At 38.9% G+C, this 25,379-nt stretch overlaps 1 protein-coding gene across 5 annotated transcripts in view; it reads left to right on the top strand.

The window, feature by feature from the left end:
• Positions 1-25,379, top strand: part of LRGUK (leucine rich repeats and guanylate kinase domain containing) — a 162,501-nt gene that overhangs the window by 85,196 nt on the left and 51,926 nt on the right. For 4 of the 5 annotated variants that reach the window (XR_011486915.1, XR_011486906.1, XR_011486899.1 and 1 more), the window contains exons 17-20: positions 2,688-2,776; positions 4,617-4,736; positions 9,225-9,373; positions 14,053-20,074. The gene's annotated coding sequence lies outside the window, so the exon portion shown is untranslated. The remainder of the gene's footprint in view (positions 1-2,687; positions 2,777-4,616; positions 4,737-9,224; positions 9,374-14,052; positions 20,075-25,379) is intronic. The other variant, XR_011486901.1, reaches the window with a different exon arrangement.

Here is a 25,379-nt window from a genome sequence, read left to right as displayed (position 1 = left end):
GAAATGTCCCATTTGTTTATGCAAAATAAATTGAATCTAGAATTGTTCCCACCTACTAGAATCTGTGGGAAATCAAATATCAGTCGTTAGGAGTGGGGATCAGTCCCAGTCTTTTGATTAAGTTCAAGAATCCTGAGGTTTACACTGTCCTGGAAATTTAGGGAAGGGAAGGGCCCCTGGTCTCCAGACTCTCATGGTTACCATGGCGATGCACCTTGTCTGAAACCCTGAGTTCCATTCCGAGCCAGTGGTTCTGGTATTTTCCAGATCTCCTCCTGCAAATACCTTCACCCAGCGCCAACTCCTACTATCCCACCACACCCTAGGAGCTCCCTCGACATGCAGGGCCCATCAGCTCCTGTCCTTGTAGTCCTGGGAAGCCCAGCTCTTTTTTTTTTTTTCATCACTTTCTCTCTGTATCTGCTCTCCCACCCTCCTTGGATGGTACATCTTTATGTTCCTTTGAGCTTAGACTTTCAAATATAAGTTCTTTGTTTAACCTCCCAGGGCATGGTGTATCCAGACTGTGAACTCCAGAATACACATTCTTGGCCACCTTTATTCTTTTTTTTTTTTCCCTCTAATATATTTTAAAAAATATTTCCACTTTATGTATTTATCCATTTAGGGGGCAGTGCTGCCCACAGCATGTGGGGTCTTAGTTCCCAAACCAGGGATCAAACCCTGCATTGGAAGCCCAGAGTCTTAGCCACTGGACCACCAGGGAAGTCCCTTGGCCACCTTTATTCTTTAATGATAAGTCTGTCTTAACAACCAGAACCAGCTCATGTCCCAGTTAGGTTGTCCTGCCACTGAGCCTCATTCACACTGATGGGAAACACACATCATTGCCTCACGGGCTCTGCCTGTTAGTGGGTATCCATGCTTTATTTAAACATGACCAACCTGAATGTTACCTGCTAGAAAGTTTTCAGGTCCAGTTAAAGGCAGCTTTTCTCTGGTCAAGGGCACTCAGGTCCTCAGGAGAGAGAACGGAGGAACAGAGATGGAACACACACACACTGGGTTCTCAGCTGTAATTCATCTCCAGCATCTCAACATAAAATTCATGAACAGTATGGAGGAACTGGAGAGTATAGGGTATGATCAAAAGGCAATGTGAGAGTAGGTAAGCAGACCACATGTTGTCAAAAATTCTCATGAACTTTGACATGCCCAAGGTCATGCCTTATCTGCAGCCACCTCCCTGAGAAACTGTTCAGCCCCCATAATCCAGAACTTCTAGAGCCTAGTGTGGAGATCTGGTGTGTTCTGTGTTAGAGGGTTGGCGGTTTCTCATCCATGATGGCAACTACACTCCAGCCCCTTGCAGCCCGAGATTCTGGTAGCTTCGCCTGCCAACCCTGGTGGAGATAAAATGTAACAGAGTCATTTCGTAGAAAAGCAAATCAAATCCTGCCAAGAACCAACAGATTCACTCCTCAGGAATGAGAGCAGGGGTAGTGCTAAATTGCTGCTGTAATACATATGAGGTGAATTTGCCTGAGATTATTTTCAGTGCCTCATTTTCTTGTAAAGTTTATGAAAATTCAATGCTGTTTTGAAATTTTGTGTTTATCAACTTTTAGGATAGTTCATAGGTTATCAACTTCTTGCACAGCTGTTATAATGCTGCAGAATGAGCAACATGATGATTCTAAAGATCATCACAAGAGAAGTTTAGTGAGATGTTATGATGTTATGGTGGAGATCATAAATAGCCTTTGTTGTTGTTGTTCAGTCACTCAGCTCGGTCATGTCTGATTCTTTGCGACTCCATGGACTGCAGCACGCCAGGCTTCCCTGCCCTTCACCATCTCCCAGAGCTTGCTCAAACTCATGTCCAGTGAGTCGGTGATGCCATCCAACCATCTCTTCCTCTGTCATCCCCTTCTCCTCCTGCCTTCAGCCTTTCCCAGCATCAGTGTCTTTTCCAATCAGTTGGCTCTTCGCATCAATTGGCCCAAGTATTGGAGCTTCAGCATCAGTCCTTCCAGTGAATATTCAGGGATGATTTCCTTTAGGATTGAAAATAGACTTTATGCATCATTTATAATTTGGAAGGGGCTTTCATGTAAATTATCTCATGTACCCCTGATTGCAGCCCTTAGGAGAAGCTATTTTAATTCATTTTATTTTCCCAGCATAAATCCCTATGTATTTTTGAAACTTTTTATTGGATTGGGGAAAGTAATTACAACTTTCTCAGTCAGATATCTCTATTGTAAATCATTCATCCCCCAAAATAGAAATGTTTGTGCTTTTTGGTATTTAGTGATGGTGATGGGGTGTTGGTGAAATACTGGAGGAAAACCTCGTAATCTGTTGTATTTCAGATTCATACTTATCATCAGATATATTCAGTCAGTTACTATGTGTGTAAAAATCTGATAAAACTAAAAAGACAGTAATAGTCTGTATCATCGAGAGATAATTTCATTAGAAAGATGTAAGAAATAATATGACATGTTAATAAAAATTGCCACATTTAAATTGCAATCTTCATAAAAATATTTTTGTTTTATAAAGTTTTCTTTCTTTCCACTGGCCAAATATTATTTTGTAGGCCTTTTTTTTTTCTTTCTACACATTTGGCAATCCTTCTCAAGAAGAGGATGATTATAGCTATTTTAATATCTGACATATTTTTAACATCAATATAATTATAGATCATATTTCTTGCCTAGGAAAGAGAGTCTTTGGCGAGACAGTATGAGACAGCCCGGCAGACCCTAATGGGAAACACACCTCCTCAGCACACGTTCCTATTTCAAAGGTAGATATTTGTCACGTGTGTTTATAGTTGGGCATCTTTAGATTGGTTTTTTGGTATCCAAGTATACCAGATGAATCCTAAATCGTCAGCATAACCAGGGACCTTTGTACTAAAATGGACCTGGTGGTAGTAAACCTAGTTCTAGAAGTTGTATTTCACTTTCATTTATACATGTTTTTAAAGGCACAGTATACTCACTGTTGCTAGAAACAGATGATTTTTTTTGCAGTCTTTGAGGACTGCAAAGGATGATATTTCTGGTCATGTTTGAATGTAAGTATCCACCTTCACCAAGGCTTTGATGATGGAAGGTTAATTTTATCCTGTTGAATATCCTGTCCTTCCTGAATCTCAAAACAATAGTAGTTAATGATTTGTGGGATCATTTGTTTAATGTCTCCTTTCCACATTAAACTGTAAATTCCCTGAGGATGGGGACCGTTGTATCTTTATTAACCCATGAAGTCTCCATCCTTAATATGCAATGGTTCACTTAGTCTCTGAGGCATAGTAGAGGCTTCATAGATATTGGTGGCTATAATAATTACTGTACTATTAATTATCACATGTGACGAGACACATTTCAACTTTAAGATATACTCAAAATGAATAACCAGGATGTTTATGAAATGTTTGCATTTTATTTTCTCACGAATGTTATAGGCTTCAGTATTCTGAATTCTCTTTTCTGTGTGACCTTTTGGAAAGTTCTAGTAGTAAAATGAAGCCCCTGTTTTCAGAAAGTTACTAAGAGCACTGACAAGACCTTAATTATAGTGTTTTAAAGAGCTTTTTAAAGTGCAGTAATTCAAGATAGCAGAATGCAAAAGCCATTTTAAAATGTTTTTCAATTTCACTTCTTTTTATTGTCTGTAATTTTAAGCTATCTGTTGAAAATCTTCAACCCAATATAAATTAGGTTTTATCTTTGTCTTCTATGTAGCAAAAAAAAAAAGTGTGATTTCTTTTCTCCATCCTGGTAAGCTATCTTTGGATAGTCTGATTCTAAAGGCAGGCTGTGTGGAATATACAAAGTTCTACTGGAGGAGGGGGCACAGGTGGTAGTCAGGAGACAGGCAGTATACCCCAGACCAGCTAAAGTAGGGGCTTGTCCGACCCCTGACCAGCTGAGCGGCCATGCCTACTGACACGCTGTGGACACTATGTTATTTTAAATCTGAGCCTCTAATGGGTCGTACAAGGGCAGAAGGGTGCTTTGAAATTTGCATGCATTTATATGCAATCAGTGTACTTTGCACATAGCAATTCTTATTTAGTAAGTCTAGAGTGAATAGCGGTAGGATTTATTCACTAAAAGTAGTTAATGATTCTTTCAAGTCACTCTGTCTGGAAAAATAGGCTGGTATAGGTGAAAAAAGGATATTTTATACTAGAGTTCAGTAGAAAGTAAAACAGTAGAATTTTTATAAATATTTTATTCTGATATTACTTCAAAGTATTAGATTACAAACAAAACTGGAAAATATCTATTTCAGTTTTTATAGCAGTTGCTATACTGCTGGACTTCACTTAACAAATAGGTGAGGATTTACAATAGAATATGCACTAACCAACAGGAAGATAATCTGCCTATATTAATGTCTTAATGGAGAAGGAATATTCAGAAAAATACAAATTTGCTTAATCTACAAATTAAAATGTAATACCAGTGTCTAAGACAAGCTCTGATGTGTTTGTAAGTGTATACATTACATTATTCCAAATAGATTTTGCTGTCAAATGCATTTACTTGTGATGTAAGAGTCAGTATTTAGGTATAATGTGTGTGTATATGCTTGGTATCACTACAGAATTCTGTGGATCTTTTTTCCAATTTCAGGGGTCTAGTACCAGCACCTATCATCAATAATCTACGTTATTTTACAGCATTAGAACTCAAGAAAAGTTTTGAGCTTTATGGAGATTATTTTAAAGCCCCATTTGGATCTTCTGAAAAGAGGTGAGCTGAGTTTTGTTGAGTAGAATAAATTATTTTCTGCTGGTTAGTTGCAGTCATGGTGCTTATCCCTAGACTTCAGAGGATTCCTGAAGCTGGGAGGCAGGCCCCACCATGGAATACGAATGGAGTAGATCTGAGCCCTCTAGGGAGGGCACAGCCTTATAATCAAGGTTCACTGGAACCCAAGAAGCTTCTCTTTGGGACTTTGAAACCTGAGGGGATGACACACAGATGCAGGGGCAGTTTGAGATCATTCAAGGCACCAGTGGTGGAACAATCCAGAGTCCGGCGTGAGGCGCAAGCAGTGACGTCTACCAGTGGCGCCCTGTGCTGCAGCTTGGCTGTGTTCTGGGCACCTGCTTACCTTTGCTCTTGCCAGGTTTAAAAGCCTGGTTCTCTAGGTTTCCATTAAATCTGCAGACTACCCAATAGCTTTTCAGTGACTCCCTTTTTGAAATTTAAATTAGCCAGAGTTGGTGTCTGTAATTTGTAATCCACATCTCTGATTAGTACAATTGAAAATGTTTGCTAGCTGATGCTCTTGATTTTTATTATAAAAGTCTTTTTCTTCCTGGGTCCCGATTTTAATATGTCAAACTGTGATTCAAAACCTGTTATGTGTAGGTTGAGAACTCCATATAGGCCCTCCCACTGATTTTAGTGCTTGACTTTTGTGCGCATTCTATTACATTCCATTTCTACTTCAGCTGTCCCTGCCACTACTGTTGACTGTCTCTGTATAGGTCTTAAATCCATGCTTCTCAGGCAAAGATGTGGCTGGTTCAGTCAGTCATCTTGGGTGGAAATCTCTAGCTGGAACCCTCACAGGTAACATAGGTAACAAGCTAGTCTATAATTGGTGGCTCCTGTGTCAGATAACCATCTTTTTTCTAATCATCTGTGGCCAGAGCAGGGATAGAGAACTTAGTAAAGAACTCTTCAGCAGGAGTTTGTGGGTTTGGTCTCTCTGAATGCATGACAACAAAATATACAAGAAGTGACCGGGAGCAAGCACACTAAAACGTCAGCAGTGGGTATTCCTCTAGAATTATCAGTTATTTTATTGTCTTCATCTTTTTTTCTGTAAATTCTAAATCATCTACACAGCATATCAGTGTTTTATTTTTAATATCCTAAAATGTTAAAAAAAAAAACCAACCATGAGAATTTGATGAAATATTCATTAAATTGGAAAAATTAGTCCTATAATACAATTAAGTTGCTTATTGCTTCCATATATTAAAATAAAATTTCGGTGAAAGTGAAGTCGCTCAGTCGTGTCTGACTCTGTGACCCCATGTACTGTAGCCTACCAGGCTCCTCCGTCCATGGGATTTTCCAGGCAAGAGTACTAAAGTAGGTTGCCATTTCCTTCTCCAGGGGATCTTCCCAACCCAGGAATCAAACCCAGGTCTCCCACATTGCAGGCAGATGCTTTACCATCTGAGCCACCAGGGAAGTAAATTACAAAGAGTTAAATACAAATTAAAAGATGCTTGCCCCTTGGAAGAAAAGTTATGACCATCCTAGACAGCATATTAAAAAGCAGAGACATTACTTTGCCACCAAAGGTTCATCTAGTCAAAGCTATGATTTTTCCAGTAGTCATGTATGGATGTGAGAGTTGGACTATAAAGAAAGCTGATTGCCAAAGAATTGATATCTTTGAACCGTGGTGTTGGAGAAGACTCTTGACAGTCCCTTGGACTGCAAGATCAAACCAGTCCATTCTAAAGGAAATCAGTCCTGAATATTCATTGGAAGGACTGATGCTGAAGCTGAAACTCCAATACTTTTGGTACCTGATGTGAAGAGCTGATTGATTGGAAAAGACCCTGATGCTGGGAAATATTGAGGGCATGAGAAGAGGCCAACAGAGGATGAGATGGTTGGATGGCATCACCAACTCAATGGACATGAGTTTGAGCAAGCTCCAGGAGTTGGTGATGGACAGGGAAGACTGGAATGCTGCAGTCCATGGGGTCGCAAAGACTGAGCAACTGAACGGAACTGAAATACAAATCAGTGCTTATAATATCAATGGTGTGTTGAAAGTCAGATGCAAATGTATATCCAGCATATAATGTAGCTTTAAAAAATATTCATGTATATGTAACATCAAAAAACACTAAAAAGATATATACCAAAATATTATCAGTTATTATCTCCTAGTGATGGGATTATGGCCAATTTTTATTTTCTTTGTTCTTCCCCATATTTTCCAACAGTGAGCATTTTATAATTTTTGAGGTATTAATGTAACTTTAAAATGTCATTTTAGAAGTCTGCCATGGCAAAGGGATATTTTATGAGGGTGATGTTTCATCATGAGAATGCCAACCTAAAAAATGAGTAATGGCTTCCTTTATTTCTAAGTCTTATTGTCATAACATTTTGGGTTTCCTTTGAAAAATTTGATAACAAAAAACTAGAGTCCCCACTAAATGGTTCCCCCAAGTCTGCACGTCTCACTGGATACTAGATACTCTAGATTATAATTAATTAACTCATTATAGTGACAATGTTGAAACTGTAGATCTCTGAGCATTTATTCACGCTCTCAGTTTTTAGTACAGCTGGGTAGCTTGATGGGAACACTGAGAGAAGGAATGTCTCAGTTTAGGCTGTTATGACAAATTACCATCGGCTGAGTGGCTTGACCAAAAGATAGTTATTTCTTAAAGTTCTGGAGCTGAGAGGTTTGAGATCAAAAGGTCAGCGTGGTTGGGTTCTTATGACGATCCTCTTCCTAGCATGCAGATGGCTGGCTTCTTGCTGTGTCCCCACATGGCAGAAGTGGGCTGCCTTTTGTCTTTTTTTGAAAGTCGCTCAGTCATGTCCGACTCTTTGTGGGACCCCATGAACTACACAGTCCCTGGAATTCTCCAGGCTAGAATACTGGAGTGGATAGCCTTTCCTTTCTCCAGGGGATCCTCCCAACCCAGGGATCAAACCCAGGTCTCCTGCATTGCAGGCGGATTCTTTACCAGCTGAGCTATTTCTTATAAGAGCGTTAATCCCATTCAGGAAGGTTACACCTCCGGACCTAGTCACCTCCCAAAGGTCTTATCTCTTTGCCCCATCATATTAGGGGTTAGGATTTCAACATACAAATTTGGGCAGAGTGGGGGAGGGACACAAACACTCAGTCCATAGCAGAATTAAAAAAAAAAAAAAGAATGAAAAATTGCTTACTAGGCTGCAATGGGCTTATCTATCAACTGTTCCATGGTGAGAAGGGTGGATCAGACCTTCACTTAAGTCTGCCCCCACCACATGGTAACGCCTGTGTCTTTCAACCCCACCACTTTTTGACTTCTGACTTTCAAAGCATTTTCATTTACTACATCCTTTGATACAAAGGAACAGTAATTGAAAGGCAGAACTTGCTGTGATCCTTCTCTTGGTGTATGTTTTAAATGAACAGGTATTCTTTTCCAAAAATAAGAGACCAAACTATCTGTCTTTTGAGTCAAGTTGTGTTCCCCCACAAATGTGTATGTATTCACATAAACTGATATGGAAAACAGAGCCTCAAAACATAAATAAAGAAAAGAAGTAAATAGTTCATAAAAGCTAATTAATAGATGCAAGAAATAATGATTAACCTTGCCGTGAACAAAGCTCAGCTGTTCACAGTGCTCCCTCTGAGGAATGAGCTCCCCCTCGGTGGATTTGCCCCCTCCCACTCCCCTGCGCCCTGGAGGAAGCAGGAACAGGTAAGAACCCAAAGGAGAGCAGCTTGCTGATAGGAAGTGCGCTGGCCTTTCCTGGAGCAGAGACTCCAGGCATCCAGATCACACCCCAACTTTGTCCTTAAAAGGGGAACTAACATCTAGCAACAGTTATGCCCAATGTATGGTCCAGATCAGGCTGCCTAGCATGCTTTCATCTTTTCTGACCTTGAAATAGCACAAGTGTATAAATTGCACTTGATTCTAAGGGCTTCCCAGGTGTCTTGGTGGTAAAGACTACACCTGCCAATGCAGGAGATTCAAGAGATGTGGATTCGATCCCTGGGTCGGGAAGATCCCCTGGAGAAGGAAATGGCACCTTACTCCAGTATTATAACCTGGAAAATTCCATGGACAGAGGGGCCTGGCAGGCTACACTCCATGGGGCTGCAAAGAGTTGGACATGACTAAGTGACTGAACATACACACACACATATGTACACATACGCTAAGATCCTAGGAATCAGGATCCATGCCTGACTCATCTTGTTTTATAGATGCCAGCACCTCTCACCATGCTCCTTGCAAATATTCAATGATTTTTTGTATAATGGATGAGAACTTTATGCTAATATATACACTACTTAATATGTCATCTGCTAATAGGTCTTGACTGCCTAAGTATTGTTGAAAATTTAAGCTCAACAGAGATACTTTGGCAAACTACTGAATAATTTGACAACGACGACCCAATGGTTATATGGCCATTCATGGTTTTGCATCTCAAAGATATCATCCATTTTTCATTTTTCAGTGTCATGGATCCCAGGGATTCTGTGCAGTATCCTGAATTACTTCATTCTTGTCCATGGTCAAAAGAGTTGCCTTTTCGGCCTCCAGAAGACAGTATTTATTCACACCAAGACTCAGTAGTAGACGATACTGAGGATCATGCCCTGAAAGGTATGAGTCATTTACATATGGTTCTCATATAGATATTCACATTATAATTATATCTATTTTCCACTGCCTTTCTGTTTTCTGATTTTTAAAAATTAAATAAGTGTTTTACATGAGAATCCATCCGTTGAGGCAGGATGGGTTATTTATCCCACATTGTAGCAGATGAGAAACAAAGTTCGAAAAGATCCAGAATGTGCCCAGGGTTACTTAGCCATTTAGGGTGGATGCTGCTGCTTGGCTCATCTGACCATACTACCTGCAGGAGTGTTGTGGAGTGAGAGGTGCTATTTTATTAATAGCAGCTTGGGCTCCATTCAGTGAAGGTGAAGAAAAGCAGAGAAGGTTTCATGTTACTGACCTGCTCCGGGGGTCTGGCAGAATCCTGATGGTTCAGGGCTTGAAGGATCAGACTCAGCCCCCACTCCCCTGCACCTCCTTTTTGCACCTAGTTGCCCTACAGACTTGCGAATGTGTATTGCCTAGCTCAGACAGGATGATCATTGCATTTTTGTCTCTGGCACCGTTCATAAAGGACATTGAATAAAGACCTGAAACAATGTGGGGAGACTGAACCGCTGGAGGCGAAAATGGAAAGGGCAGAGAGTAGCCCATACAGGGCTCTGTGAGCAAGTGATGGGAGGAATGAATATACTGGGGGGAATTCTCTAGGACCTGGAGGCAAGGAGCCACCATGAGCAACCCGAGATGGGATGGGGTGACCTGCTTGAGCCCAGAAGACTTGAGGATTGCCTGCTTGCTCAGGTGACCCTGGGAACCAGAAGGAGGGTACAGATGTGTTAGTTCGCCAGTGACAAGAGGACACAGTAGGTAGCATTCTCCAGAGGAAGGTCCTGAATCAGGCACCTTCTAACCATTTCTCTTCAGGTGGTGTCTTCAGGACAGCTGACCAAGTATCTTCAAGGATTTTACTCATAAGGGTGATCATCAACCATAAGAATTAGAATCTACTGGACTAGTTAGTGGTGAAGAACCCGCCTGCCAATGCAGGAGGTGCAAGAGACGTGCATTCAATCCCTGGGTCGGCAAGACCCTCTAGAGGAGGGAATGGCAACCCACTCCAGTATTCTTGCCTGGAAAACTCCATGGACAGAGAACCTGGCAGGCTAGTCCATGGGATCACAAGAGTCAGACCCAGCTGAGCCTAGCACACGGCCTGACACAAACAGACTGCCAGGTATTTCTCCAGCAAAGATGGGTTTATTGGGGCTCAAGCTGAGAACTGCAAAATTAGAGGTCTGCAACCACAACCATCTACATGCAAGGCCTCACAAGGCAAAGGAAGGGGAAAGCTCTCTACAGGGAGGGAACGGAGTTGGGAGAGCTTCAGTAAACAAAGAGCCCATGGCTTTTCATTGCCTGAGTCCGTCCCAAGAGAGAAGAGGAGACTTTCTTCTTCCTGGTGGACTCCGCTATGGTCACAGGACACCGCAGCTCCAACTTCATTTAATTGAGATTTCTGTTTCTTAATATATGTATTTTTTACAAGTCCCAAGTCTCACATTCCAGGAACTAATCCCAACTTCTCAGGTGGACATACTGTGTCATCTCACAGGATGTGGGGAGTGCTCTGGGAACCCTTTCAAGGCTGTGAGCTGCCACTTCAAAGCCTGGGGAAACACAGGAGCCCTGGGCCAAACATGCCCCCATGGCCCATCATGGTTCTGGCTTCCCACAGGACATGTTCCCAGACCTTTCCCATCTCATTTCCTCTCCTCTGCCTGTCTCCTTCCTTATAAATGGAATCCTTAGACTTGAAAACTATATTCCAAACCTAGTCTAGCCAGAACAAAGGGGGGGATGCTACCTGTGGGGCAGAGCTGTGGAAAGAATATTGCATTAGGGATCCAAAGACCTGGGTTCCTGTTCCATTTCTACACTGGGCTGGCTGCACAGTGTTGGGCAAATCAATTAATGTCTGAGCCTTGGAATTCCTAAGATCTGTCCCACAATGATATAGTAATATCCTGTATTACTATAATATATATATATTATGTGAGACATAATATGATAATACAGGACCAGCAAGATGGGGTATGGTGTAAGAAAGAAGGTAAGTGCTAGATATGTGCCAGGTAGTATGATTATAAATTTTTACACACATAGAAGATTGTGGTTGTTTTCTAATGGAATGTTTTGAGATTTATTCCGTTGGAATAAATTAGAATGAATGAATGGAATGAATAAAATTGAATTGGGCCAAGTTTTCCTATTTTTTTAACCTGCATTGTGATCTTGTGTTGAAAACTGGACGTTTGAAAAAGCAGCAACCTCTCCCAAGGTGTAGACTGGCTCCATGCAGGGGAAGCCCTCCACTAACTAGCAGGGTGTGTCCTGAGCCCAGGATTAGCCCAGCCTAAGGGATCAAGGTCTTTTCAGTCTCTTTTGGGGCATGCCCCTTCCCTGGATCTCCAGGGGTGCTATTTTTCCCAGGTCCCCGGTATACACAGATGCTTTTAAATGAGTGTATTAATTTTCCTAAATGTCTTCTTGGAGTCTTAGCTGTTCTCTTGTGTTCCTCAAGTAGGAATCCCTTGTCCCAGGCATCTTTAGGTCTGTGCCTCCTGTGGGGTTTCCCAGGAGCCCTGCCACTGCTTGCTCTGGCTTCCCCTACCCTGAGATCCCACTGCTAGCCATCTGGACTCCGAGTTAGGTGATGCAGACACCCGTCAGGCTGCCCCTAGATGGGTTAGAATATTACTCTCTCTCTGGCTTTCATGAGGGAGCTGGGAGCCAGACCTCTCTTCCCCCAAACTGTACTTTAACCCCCTGGGAGGGGGAGAGCAAAGATGAGTAAAAACTTCATTAGATTTCCTACCCTTGTGCATGTGTTTTTTCACGATTGGGCGTTCATGTGGTCGCTATGGATTGCTGACTGATTTCCAGAACTCCTATACAGTTATTTTAGCTAGTCTCTAGTTATTCATTTAACATTTCCCTGGGAGAATAAGGGCCTGGAGCTTCCTAACCTGCCATCTTGCTAACATCTTTCCATAGTTATCTTCTTAGAAATCACAACACACTACTGGTTCTGGGTCAGTTAAACCCATATATATATATATGTATATATACACACACACATAAATATTTTTCTCCCCACAAACTGCCAAAGTTTTTATTATCCAATATATGTCCCATTGATTATATATATAAATGCAACTTTTATCTTCAGCTTTTTGTCATTTTGGTTTCAGCCCCACATTACAACTTGGTTGGATCATTTGGGATGGATTCTCAAAGACCAGACTCTCTAAAAATGACTCCTGTCGGTTTTTTTCAGCGCCCTGAGAGGTAGCTTACCTGGGTGTGAAAAATGAACTGATTGAGGAGGGAGGCTGACTCTGCTACTCTCTGCGTTCTTCTTACAGGCCTTTGTTTAAGGTGTTTTATTACCCTCTCCAGCTTAAAAAAATATCTCCATGGTGAACAAAAGAGAAGAACATGAGGAGGAGCCTTTTTGTTTTCTTTCTTTTTTTTTTGTCCTCTGTTAACACAATATCATCTTCTTAAGGAGTGTGCTGTTCTTGCTCTGAATATACCTTGGAGGTGAAAGTCGCTCGGTTATGTCCAACTCTTTGCACCCCCATGGACTATATAGTCCCTGAATTCTCTAGGTCAGGATACTGGAGTGGGTAATCTTTCTCTTCTCCAGGGGATCTTCCCAACTCAGGATCGAACCTAGGTCTCCAGCATTGCAGGCGGATTCTGTACCAGCTGAGCCACAAGGGAATATACCTTAAAAAAAAAGCCCATATTGCCTTTAACTTTGGGATTGCATTGCTTTGCCTGATAAACTGAGTCTTCCCAATCTTACAGGTCATTCTGTTTTGCTCACTTCCTGTAGAATCCTCTAGCCTCACTCTCTTAGTTCTTCCCACACTGCTTTCTCTGCCCACTGAGAATGCAGCTTCCTCTGTTGCCAGCATGCTTCCACCTTCAGTCTCTATCTTCCAAACTCCTCTTGCTTCCACAGTCCCTGAAGGGACCTAGTCCCATGGTTCATCCTGGATCCTCATCTTCAGTGAACAAGCCAATCTTAAGAGCATTAGATAAGGTTTCTCTAGAAGGACTTCAGAGTGTGTGTGTGGGGTGGGGGTGGGGGGGCGGATTATGGGTGTGTGTGTGTGTGTGTGTGTCTGTGTCTGTGTTAAGTCTGCTCATATATGATTGAAAAGGAATATGTGCAGGGCATTGCTGCAAAGGGTATGAGCAGGGTAGAAGAGTAGCATAGGAATTGCTTGCTGTGGACACCTTCGGGTCATTGGGCAAGTCTATTCAACCCAAGGTTTGTCTAACCACACACACGATGTATTCTCAACTTCATCCCTATTTTTCTTATTTGGATGTCATTAATTTTTTATAGTTTTATTTTTCATTTTGGTAAAATTGTATTTTATTTATTTATTTATTTTTTTTCATTTATTTTTATTAGTTGGAGGCTAATTACTCTACAATACTGTAGGTGGGTTTTGTCATACATTGACATGAATCAGCCATGGATTTACATGTATTCCCCATCCCGATTAATTTTTCATAGTTTTTTTATGAATGCATTCTAAAAATTATTTTGTTTTTTTATGTCATGCAATGCTTATTTTCTTTGTTTAGTGTACCAAGGGGTTAACTATACATACTGTATTTTTTTCCTTAATGTTTTACAGCAATATATAAAGAAGCATTTCCACATGGAAAAGGGTCTCTCCAACACAGAAGACACATGGTCTCGGCCATCAGTCGCCCAGGTTCCAACATCAAACCCATCCTCCCTCCGATACCTCAGGGCCGCAAGTAGACCAATACTCAATGTTTGATCTTAACATGGAAAATTCTCTCTGATCATGTCTAGTCCCTCTGTCTTACCTGGCCATGCATCCTGGCTATTCCTCACTCAACCAACTACCTACAAAAGAACGTTCTATGTGCCCTAATTCTCTCAATCAGCTTCTTTTGTGATACTCTGAATAGTATCTATCTTTTTTCAAATATAAGTTATTCTTAGCTTTTATTAATGTAATTTCAGTTTTTCCCATTGCTATGAATGACTCTTCCAGCTGCTTCCTGCTCCGAAATATCAGATGGCAAAAATCTCCTAAGATCTCTGCCTTGCTACATGCATAGTGGTTTGGGGATAAAGCCAATGGAAATTGTTGTCTTAAAATTTCAACATGTCCATTTATAACATTAGTGTATACTTTACAGGATTGAAATATTTTGTTCTTCTCATTATGAAAAAATTATAGCATTCCATTTAACTTCTGACCAGCATGATATCTCAACTTGCTTTAGCAATATGAAGAAATAAAGAGTATCAGGTATTTCTTTTACTTTACTCTTTTTAGACTCTGATTATGAAAATCTTATAAACAATTTTCATCATCTTTGTAGTTTCACTTCCTGCTATCTGCAAAAAAAAAGAATTTTTAATAGTTATAGATGAAGCTGGTATTCAGCTGATATGTGTGAGCAAGACTAACCAGGTTGTTAAAATGTTGAAACACATCCCTTTGGATTGGCAAATGGCCTCTCCTGTGAATCCTCTATGCATGATGGTTCATGGGAACCATAGCCTTCACATAGTACTGCACTGATTGTTAAATATTTTAAATATCAAAATCTGCTAATGTTTTCCTTTTTAAAAAATATCAAAACCTCCTTCAATAACCCTCTTTGCTATAACTCAAATTTGGATGTAACATGATATGCTATTAGCTCCTGTCTTCCACCTAGCCCTAGTCTCAACTGAAATTGGTTAAAATTCTTTTCTTGGGGGTGGGTGGGAGAGGATGGGAGGGGGAACTCGGAGGAGAGTAATAGGCTGAGCCAGAGAAGGGAGGCAATGGTCTCTGGAGAAGTAGGGGTGCAGAGAGTGGGTCTCATGCCCCAAGAACCTTAGAGAATAAGATTCACCAGCATCATCTAATCTTCTTAAATGTTATTATGAAATATTTTAGACATACTGGAAGGTATAAAGATAATAGTTTCAATTTCAGACACTATGGAAGAGATGCCTTTTGAAAATTTCTCCTTCTAAGCACAGCTTAAAAAAATGTAAGATTGAGAGATAGAAGGGAGAAGGCAGAGCCCCCGAGGACACTGAGGCTTGAGTAATGACATAGTGGTGATTTCTCTGAGTCTCCTTCTGTCATAGACATTTCCTTTCCTGGGCGCTGGAGAGACTACAGTCCCACAACACTAATGATGCAGACAAGAAAAGTTCCAACAGAGAGCCTGCTCTCTGTAGCTGGAAGACTAGGGAAGGAGCAGATGAGCAGCAAGGGAACCTTCTAGACAAGCACTGCTTTACTCCACCTAAACGCTGCGAAGAAAGGCACGGTCCCGTTCTGACTCTCGCTCTTGTTAGCGAACTGTTGTTCAGCCTCTGAGTCGTGTCTGACGTTGCAACCCCATGGGCTGCAGCATGCCAGGCTTCCCTGTCCTTCACCATCTCCCGGAGTTTGCTCAAACTCATGCCCATTGAGTCGACGAGGCCCTCCACCCATCTCATCCTCTGTCGCCCCCTTCCTCTCCTTCCCTCAATCTTTCCCAGCATCTGAGCAAATGCTTCCACCCTTTTCTAGCTGTATTGATGCTCACCTTCTCCTCCCTGCTATGATAGTATCAGAGCATTTTTTTGTGGAGAGCCAGGACATTTACCACCACCTAGTGTTGAGAACCCTCTCTCAGATCATTTGAATAATCCTATAAATATATTACAGGAGTTGAATAATTAAAGAATTCTTAATTGAACTATGAAAAAGAAATCTCCAAGTTCAGATGCTTTCACTGGAGAATTTTACCAAGTGTTAACAAAAGAATTCATACCAATTCTACATTATCCCTTTCAGAAAGTGAAAAAGGAAGGAACAATTCCCAATCTATTTCCTGAGGCAAATATCCCCTGATACCAAAATGAGACAGTTCATGAAAAGATGCAAAAAACACTTTAACAAAATTTCAGCAAAACAAATTGAGTGATACATCAAGAGTTATACAGCATGACCAAACAGAGTTTAATCCAGGGAAGCAAGGCTGATTCACTCGCTAGTTGGAATGAACGAATGTAGTCTACCATAATAATAGACTAAACAATAAAAATTACATGATAGATCAATTAATGTAGCATACACATTTAACAAAGATTAATACCCATTCATGATAAAATCTTGGCACAGAGGAGACTTTCTTCTATTTGATAAAGACTTTTTGGTACATGTCTCTATCCTTAAACAACATACACTTTTATTCACCATGACTTCAACAGTATACTGTATATATTCATCAATTAACTTTTTCTCAACTTTATGTTTGTGGGTTTATTCCATGAACATTGTATTGGTTTAGTTTTAAGGTTTCTCACTGCTGTATAATATTTCACTGTTAGAATGTACCACAATTTATCCGCTTTCTTGCTGATGAATGCTAATTTTTTTCTACTATAAAAGGCACAGCTAAAAAGTTCTCATCTGTGTGTGAAATTGCTGTGTTATTATATATAGATCTTTAACTTACGGCTTTGGGCTTCCTGGTGGCTCAAGTGGTAAAGACTCTGCCTGCAATGCAGGAGACCCGGGTTTGATCCCTGGGTCAGGAAGATCCCGTGGAGAAGGGAATGGCAACCAACTCCAGTATTCTTGCCTGGAGAATCCCCATGGACAGAGGAGCCTGGTGGTCTACAATCCATGGATTCACAGAGTCGGACGATACTGAGCAACTAACACTTTCACTTTCTTTTCAGATATGGCTACATTTGTTACTCTAATATGCCCTCACAAATATGTAAGAGAGTTTTTATTTTCCCACATCTTTAGCAACAAGTGGGATTGACAGTCTTTTTACTGCTAATCCAATAGGTGATAATGTAAACTTATTGTGGTGCTTTGGATTTCTCCAAAGTTGAACATTTTTTATGAGTTTTTTGGCCATTTATGGCTTTTCGGTGAGTTGCCTGCATATATGTCTTGTTCAATTTTAAATTGAATTCTCTTTTTATTATCAATTTGCAGGATTTATTTATAAATTCTAGTAATTAAGTCTTTAGTGATATGAATCACATATCTTTTCAAAGGCTGTGTCTTTTCACCTTTTAAAAATGTTATATTTTAATGAATAGAAGTTTTTAATATGGCCAAATGTTTCAACCATTTTCTTGATACTTTGCTTTTTTTATGTCTCATATACTCATTTCCTGTGTCAACTGTAACTGTAGTCCCTTAATATTATTCTAAATGCCTGTTTCTAACCAATTTTGCCTTTCCAATTTAGGTCTATACCTGCAATGGATTTTTGTGTACAGTGTGAGGTAAGGCTTAATTTTTTTCCAGTTGTTCTACCTCTTTTTCTCTCTAATCTGTAAGACCGTGTCTCACGTATTATTTCCATAAATGCTTGGGTCTGTTTCTGGGCTTTCTGCTCTATGTTTACTGTTTTATTTACTATACATTTATAATAAGACTTACAACCTGGTAGGACAAGTTGTGCACTTATATTTTCCTCAAGATTATCTTGACTATTCTTCACATTTTGCTGTACCAAGTAAGTTTGAGTGAGTGATAGTCGCTCAGTCGTGGCCAACTCTTTGTGACCCCATTGGACTATAGCCTGCCCAGCTCCTCTCTCCATGGAATTCTCCATGCAAGCATACTACAGTGGGCTGCCATTCCCTTCTCCAAGGGATCTTCCCAACCCAGGGAACAAACCTGGGTCTCCTGCATTGCAGGCAGTTTCTTTACCATCTGAGCCACCAGGGAAGCCTACTAATAAGAGACATTTCTAAGTATAAAGACAGGTCAACTTTAAAAATATCAGCAGATACATGCTTGACTTTATCTTATAGTCTATAGACAATACATTAGAATATGTAATGAATCCATACATCTTTTCCAAAGGAATACCCAAGACAGAAGTAGCAATACATGTAGCAAAAATGACAGTCAGCCAGATGAAATAATTTAGATGAAGCTTGAAGACAAGATGAAGCTTGTCTCTCTCAAACAAACGGGGACTGGCAAGTGGTCAGGAATGAAATACAATGTGCTTTTAACTTTGTATGAAAAATAACATACAGTTCTATGTTGGTGAACATAGTTCTGGTTTTGTCACATAAATCCTCTACTTCAAGTAATTTTAGAATTTTTTAAACTTACAGATACCTTATTTGAAGTTAATTAGAATCACATTTAGTTCATAAATTTGGGAAGGCTTATTTTCTTTATGATAGTGAATCTCCCTTCCTATAAACATGCTTCCTTTGTATAAACTTTAATTCCTTTAATAAAGTTGTATACTTTTCTCCATAAAGGATATATGTATCTTTAGGTTTTATTCCTAGGTATCTTTTATTTTGGTCATTTTAAGTGGAATATTCTTTAGAATATTTTCTATGACTGACATATGGGATGCAATTCATTCCTATAGTTATGTATTATTTATTCTAACAGTATATTTAGAGATTATTTCAGGATTCCATCCAGGATTCCATCATGAAAAATGAAAATTTTTTCCCTTCTTTACATTCCTATTATTATTCTCTTTTGAAAATTTCATTTCATCATTTTCTTCTTTTAAAAACTTCCCTGAAGAGAACTTCTAAATTCAGTGTTGAGTGGAAACAATGATAATGGACATCCTTGTCTCACTTCTTATTTTAAAAGGAATATTTCTAATGCTTCATTATATTAAGTGTGAAATTTGCTGTAGATTTTTGGCAGATAAGCACCTTTGAAAAAAAGAATTTTTATTTAATTCCTGAATTACCATACATTTTACCATGAATGAGTATTGGAAAAAAATGTGTTTTCTTTTGTAGGGCACAGAAATCTGAGGTATGTATTATATAAATTCAATCATATCAATTGTATTATTCAAACAGTTATTTTCTTAGTTTTTTTCCTACTTATACTGAAACATTAAAAAAAAAACCACCCTCTCACTATGACTGGATTCCCCTCCCCTCCCCTCCCCTTCCCTTCTTCCTTCTTTTCTTTCTTTTTTATCTTCCTCCTTCCTTCCCTCCCTTCCCAGATTACCTGTGACTGTAGAAAAGTTAGTGGTACCTAACAGACACGCTTACAGAAGCATAGAAAGGAAACATCACACAAATTAGAAAAATAGCAGAGTAGCAATTTTATAATCAGACAAAATAAGAGGTCAAGATAACAATCATTAAATGATACGTAAAACACCCTTTTCCATTGAAATAGGCGCATCCTATTACCAAGGGGTAACAGTCATGAACGCTTAGAAATTGAATCATATAACATCAAAGTATATAAGGCAAAAAAATGTTAGAAATGTAAATTGCTTTCTATCTGAATCAACGCGCTCTCATCCATAAACCTCGGATTATAACAGGTTTGCCTATCAGGACTTTTTGATGGTTAAGCTAAGTGATGTGTATAGTGAGTGAGTACAGATACCTCAGGCCACAACCTCTTATTTTTAAGGTCAAATCCAATGTGAAAGAAATTTAATCTTATTCTCGATCAATTCAGGACACTCAATTCTGTTGCCTCTCTCTTGCTTTTAACCTGGGATCTCATCCAGCTTCTAGGGATTTATAGAGTTTTCAAGGCATCAGCGGAAAGCATCTGGTTCCTGCATTAACGAGAAAGTCTTGGGTCTTGCCTGCTCTCCAGGGACCATGCCCGTAGCTGCTGACATGCCCTGTTGTTTTGACCACTCCAGGTATGTCGACTCTTTTTTTTTCTAATGTGACTTTGATTACCTTTATGAAAACACATAATAAAGCGCCTGCTCTGCTGTGCCAGTCTGGGGCAAAGGGTGTGTCTTAGTGCCCCTCTCCCTTGATTCCCTTGCAGCCTTCTTTCTTTGCCAAGTTTCCAGAACATGGATATATTGGGAACTCGGTCAGTTGGCTACCTGGTAGAGCTCCATATGGGAAGCCAGACACTGGGACCCTATTCTTCAAGTCCTGAGTTCAAATAGGATTTCTGTTGTATCCTAGACCTTGAAGTTGTCTCTGGAGTAATGGTTCTCAGCTTGATCAGCAAGTCACTCTCTCCATAAGTTTAAAAAAAATCCATATCCAGGCTTCATCCCAAGTCAATTAGATAAGGATCTGTATGTGTGTGGTGGTGCTGGGATGGAGGGGGCCATTAAGGCAATGTATTTTTTTAAAATTACCACTGCTCCTGGAGGACTGAATCAGGGGTTTTTTTTAGAATGATTTTATCAAATGTATTTATTTTTTTGTCTTTAACAGATGACTCACCATCTCATCATACTCTTATTAGCATAAACTATAATTTTTTAATGTATATATTTTTTAATTTTTATTGAAGTATAGTTGATTTACAATACTTCAGGTATACATCAAAGTGATTTAGTTATACATATATATATAAATATATGTATTCTTTTTTAGGTTCTTTTCTAGTATAGGTTATTAGAAGATATTTAATATGGTTCCCTGTGCTATACAGTAGGTCCTTGTTGTTTATTTTATGTACTGTATAAAATAGTATAGTATAGTATTTTATATATATATATATGTATATATATATATATATAGTTTATTTTATATATAGTAATGTATCTGCTAATCCCAAATTCCAAATTTGGCTTCCCCCAACTTTTCCCTTTGGTAACCATAAATTTGTTTGCTGTATTTGAGTCTATTTCTGTTTTGTCAGTAAGTTCATTTGTATCATTTGTTTAAGATTTCACATATAAGTGACATCATATGATATTTGTCTTTGACTTACTTCAGTTAGTATGAGAATCTCTAGATCCACTCGTGTTGTTAGAAATGGTATTCTTTTTTTTATTTATTTGTTTTTTATGGCTAATATTCCATTGTATGTATGTACCACATCTTTATCCATTCATCTGTTGATGGCTATTTAGATTGCTTCCATGTCTTGGCTACTGTAAATCATTGTGCTTTGAACATTGAAGTTCTGCTTTGAACATTGAGGTACATTATCTTTTTGAATTAAGAGTTTTTTCCAGATATATGCATAGGAGTGGGACTGTTGGATCATAAGGTAAGTCTATTTTTAATTTTTTTAAGGAAGCTTCATTCTGTTCTCGATAGTGGCTACACCAAATTTATATTCCCACATAATTATTTATCATTACTAATTGATAGTTGAAAAATGTTAATTTATTGATTAGGTTTAATATTTTTCATACACTTATTAATTAGTATTTCCATCTTGGTGAATTGTTGGGTCATATCTTTGTTACGTTTTTATCTTAGGATGTCAGTGTTTTCTGTTATATTTTTATGAGAGTTTTTTCTATTAAATATTAACTAAGTGGCCCCCTTTTGTTTTAAATATCCATCCTAATTTGTCATTGGTCTGTATTTATTTTCAATAGAGAGGTTTTCAAAACCATGTTTTCTTATAAAGTGCTTATGATCATAAAATGTGTTCTCTAAAAGCAGTGCTTGTTCAATAGAGCTTTTGGTGATGATGGATATATGTAAAAATATCTTCTTTATCTGGTATGGCAATCAATAGCTCCATGAGGCTGTTAAGCACTTGAAATGTGGCTAGTGTGACTGAGGAACTGAATTCTTAAGTTTATTTACTTTTACTTAATTTAGATGTAAATAACTACATGTTACAAGTGGCTACTACACTGAGCAATTGAAAAGTACAACTCTAAAGAATTTTTCATTGTAGTCTTGGGTTGTGTTTATTTTTTTGCCTGACAGTTATTTTGAGAGTTCATTTTGCTTATGAGTTCTAGTTTTGGTGGATTATAATGAAGAAATGAAAATATGGCTTTTGTAATTTATATTTTATCAACTTTATTGATGTCCTTTATGCCTTGGCATGTGCTGAATTTTAAAAAATCATCAATGGGATTTAAAAGAAAGTCTATGGCATAAAATTTTGTTCCATCTACTAATTCACTTTTTTCTAATTATACATTATTCAAACTAGATATATCCTCTTATTTTATCAACTTGCTCTGTCATAAATGATATTGGTATTATAGTATCTCTCTGTAGACTGTAGTTTTATTTGTCTCTTCTTAAATATCAAATAATTTTTTGCTATAGTAAATGTTTTTCCTTGATTTTGTTTGCTTTTAATAGTCTTAGTTTTCATGCTATTTAGATTTTGATGTTATCTTAATCAGTTCATAAACGCTCAGGACTATTTCATAATTAGGATTTCACCTTGTTTCAAAATAAAAGGGTCCTGAAAGAGTCCTTTTTGTTTCATAGAATCCTTTTTGCTTTGAAGTTTCCTTTGATAGTATCAGGGTTGCCTCTGCTTATTTCTGTTTGGCTGATATATTTTACTCTATCTTCTTAATCTTATTCTTTCTCTGTAATTTAATTTTGGTCTCACTGTTATAAGAAACATGCACCTGGATGCTCTCTTCTTTAACTCAGTTTGAGTTTCTGTCTTTTATTTCAGGTGTGGAGCAAAACTATTTTTATTTCTTTTTAATACTGACAAGTTCAGTCCTTTTCCTATCATTTCTTCTCATATTTTGACAGGCTGTCTTTGTTAACCATTTCACTTATTGGTTTGTGTCTTTTGCTGTATATTTTGTCCTTTTCATCTATAGTAATTTGAAAGGTATATTTCCCCCTACTCTGATGTATATCATGGAATTTAAAATGTCTGTAGTTCTCCCTGCCTTTTCCATTCCCACATTTATACATTTAATTAGGACTTTCATTTTTAAAAAGTGTTTGTTTATTTTTGGTGATGCTGGGTCTTTGCTGCCTTGAACAGACTTTCTCTAGTTGTGGCGAGTGGGGGCTACTCTTCGTAGTCATGTACAGGCTTCTCATTGTGGTGGCTTCTCTTGTTGGAGAGCACAGTCTCTAGGCACAGGGGCTTCAGTAGCGTGGCTTGCAGGTTCTGGGGCCTGGGCTCAGTAGTTGCGACGTACAGGCTTTATTTAGTTGCCCGCAGCATGTGGAATCTTCCCAGACCAGGTATCGAACCTGTGTCCCCTGCCATTGGTAGGCAGATTCTTTTCCACTCTACTAGCAGGGAAGTCCTACTTAGGAATTTTAGACTCAGTTTGTAGAGCCTCACCCCTCTTTCTATTTTCCCCAAATAAATTTTTAAGAGCTGTTTTGGCTTTATCCTCAATTCTTATGTTATTTTATTTCTCTCTGGATTTTTCACCAGTGTCGATGTTTACTACCAATTCCTTTATATGATTACTTTCTTACTGTCAAATTCTTAAACTAAAAAATCCTGAAGGGAAAGTGAGGGAAGGGAAGTATTTCAGAAAATAGTTCTAAAGTAATGGAGGAATCTGATTTCTGTATTCTACTAGAAAAAGCAAGAGGTGAGAGCTGACTGAACTCCTTTTTTACATTTTTAAAATATTTATTCTGCTTTTCCCAGGACATCTTTCCTTTCTGCTCTCCCAGGATCCTGTTCTCAATAAGTGTTCTAAGACTTTGCATGTGAACTTAACTTTAGATTTCATTCCTAGTACCAGTTGCTTTTGTTACTTTTGCTTTGTTTGCATTTTATAAGGGCAGTGTCTTTCATTATTTGTTGAATGGGAAGTTAGGATAGGAGGCTGCTAATATGCTGCCATTTCAACCTAGACATGTGCATTTCAATTTCTAGGAAGCACAACACTTCAAAAGTTCATAAAAATGTCTGTCTGTCTGTGTGGCCTACCACTGCATTCCAGAAAGGTTTGAGTACACATACAGTGGGGCATTCAATTCAATCAGATAACACATGAAAAAGTAAGGATATTGAGGCAAAGAGGAGAAAGAGGATGCTTTAATATGTCAAGTGCAAGCCCCAATTTTTAGAGGAAAGTTGAGCAAAATTAAGCTTTCTAGTTGTTGTTCTGTCACTCAGATGTGTCCGACTCTTTTAGACCCCATGGACTGCAGCACACCAGGCTTCCCTGTCCTTCACCATCTCCTGGAGCTTGCTCAAACTCATGTCCATTGAGTCAATGATTCCATACAATTATCTCATCCTCTATTGTTCCATCCTCCTCCCATCCTCAATCTTTGCCAGCATCAGGGTCTTTTCCAATGAATTGGCTGTTCACATCACGTGGCCAAAGTATTGGAGTTTCAGCTTTAGCATCAGTCCTCCCAATGAATATTCAGGGTTGACTTCCTTTAGGGTTGACTGGTTTGATCTTAGTCACAGTATAGAAGAAAGCACGATCAGTGCCACAGTTTCACAATTCATGGTGACCTTAACATAAGACAAATCATTGCCTAGGAGCAGCATAGCTTTTCTTGATAATGAGACTTGGGGAATTTTTCTCTCCTTGTTCTCCCAAAGGGGGTGCTGTCTAAATGCGTGGACCATATTCTCCATATCATGTAGGCATTGAATAGTCTGTTTGACACAGCCATTTCTTACAATGTCCTGCGATGCAAACTGTATAAAATTGTTTGAGAGGCCCTATCTAAATATTTAGAGAGGCACTGTAACATATTGGTTATTAACTATGTAAGGCTGCTGTCCAAATTCCTAAGTTCAAACCCTGATTCAGCCATTAGCTTGGAGTCTGATCTTAGGTAGCTCACTCAAGTCCCTCTTTCTTCCACTGTCAGGCTCAGTCATGGAGGGACTGATGGAGATGTCCTTTTACAGACCGGAGAGTGGGGTGGAGGTGTGGGGCTGTAATTAATCACATTGTAATGAATGAGGTCTCCAACCTCAAGTCTCCAGCCCCCTGTGGTGGGTCTTGGTGGAGAATTAATAATCAAGTGGTGGAAAATTGAAGGAAAAAGAAAGTATTCCATCAATTCTGAGAGACACATTTTTCACATTTTAAAAAATATTTAAAAAATCAGGGCACATTTTAAAATTGATGGCATGCCATAGCTGAATTGGCAGTGTTGTTTTTCTTTCTTGGTGGAATATAAAATGATGGTGTATGTTATAATTTATAACACCTTAGATTCAATAAAATATGATAGTGATAATTATTGCAAGAGACCAGCTTTTCATCAGGGGCAGCTAAGGTCTGTTTGTGGAGGTAGGATGGATTCCTCTAAACT

The sequence above is a fragment of the Odocoileus virginianus genome, chromosome 1 (genome assembly GCF_023699985.2).
Source record: "Odocoileus virginianus isolate 20LAN1187 ecotype Illinois chromosome 1, Ovbor_1.2, whole genome shotgun sequence".
NCBI lineage: Eukaryota > Metazoa > Chordata > Mammalia > Artiodactyla > Cervidae > Odocoileus > Odocoileus virginianus.
The sequence above is the reverse complement of the archived record's forward strand: the minus strand, read 5'-3'. Positions and strand labels throughout refer to the sequence as shown.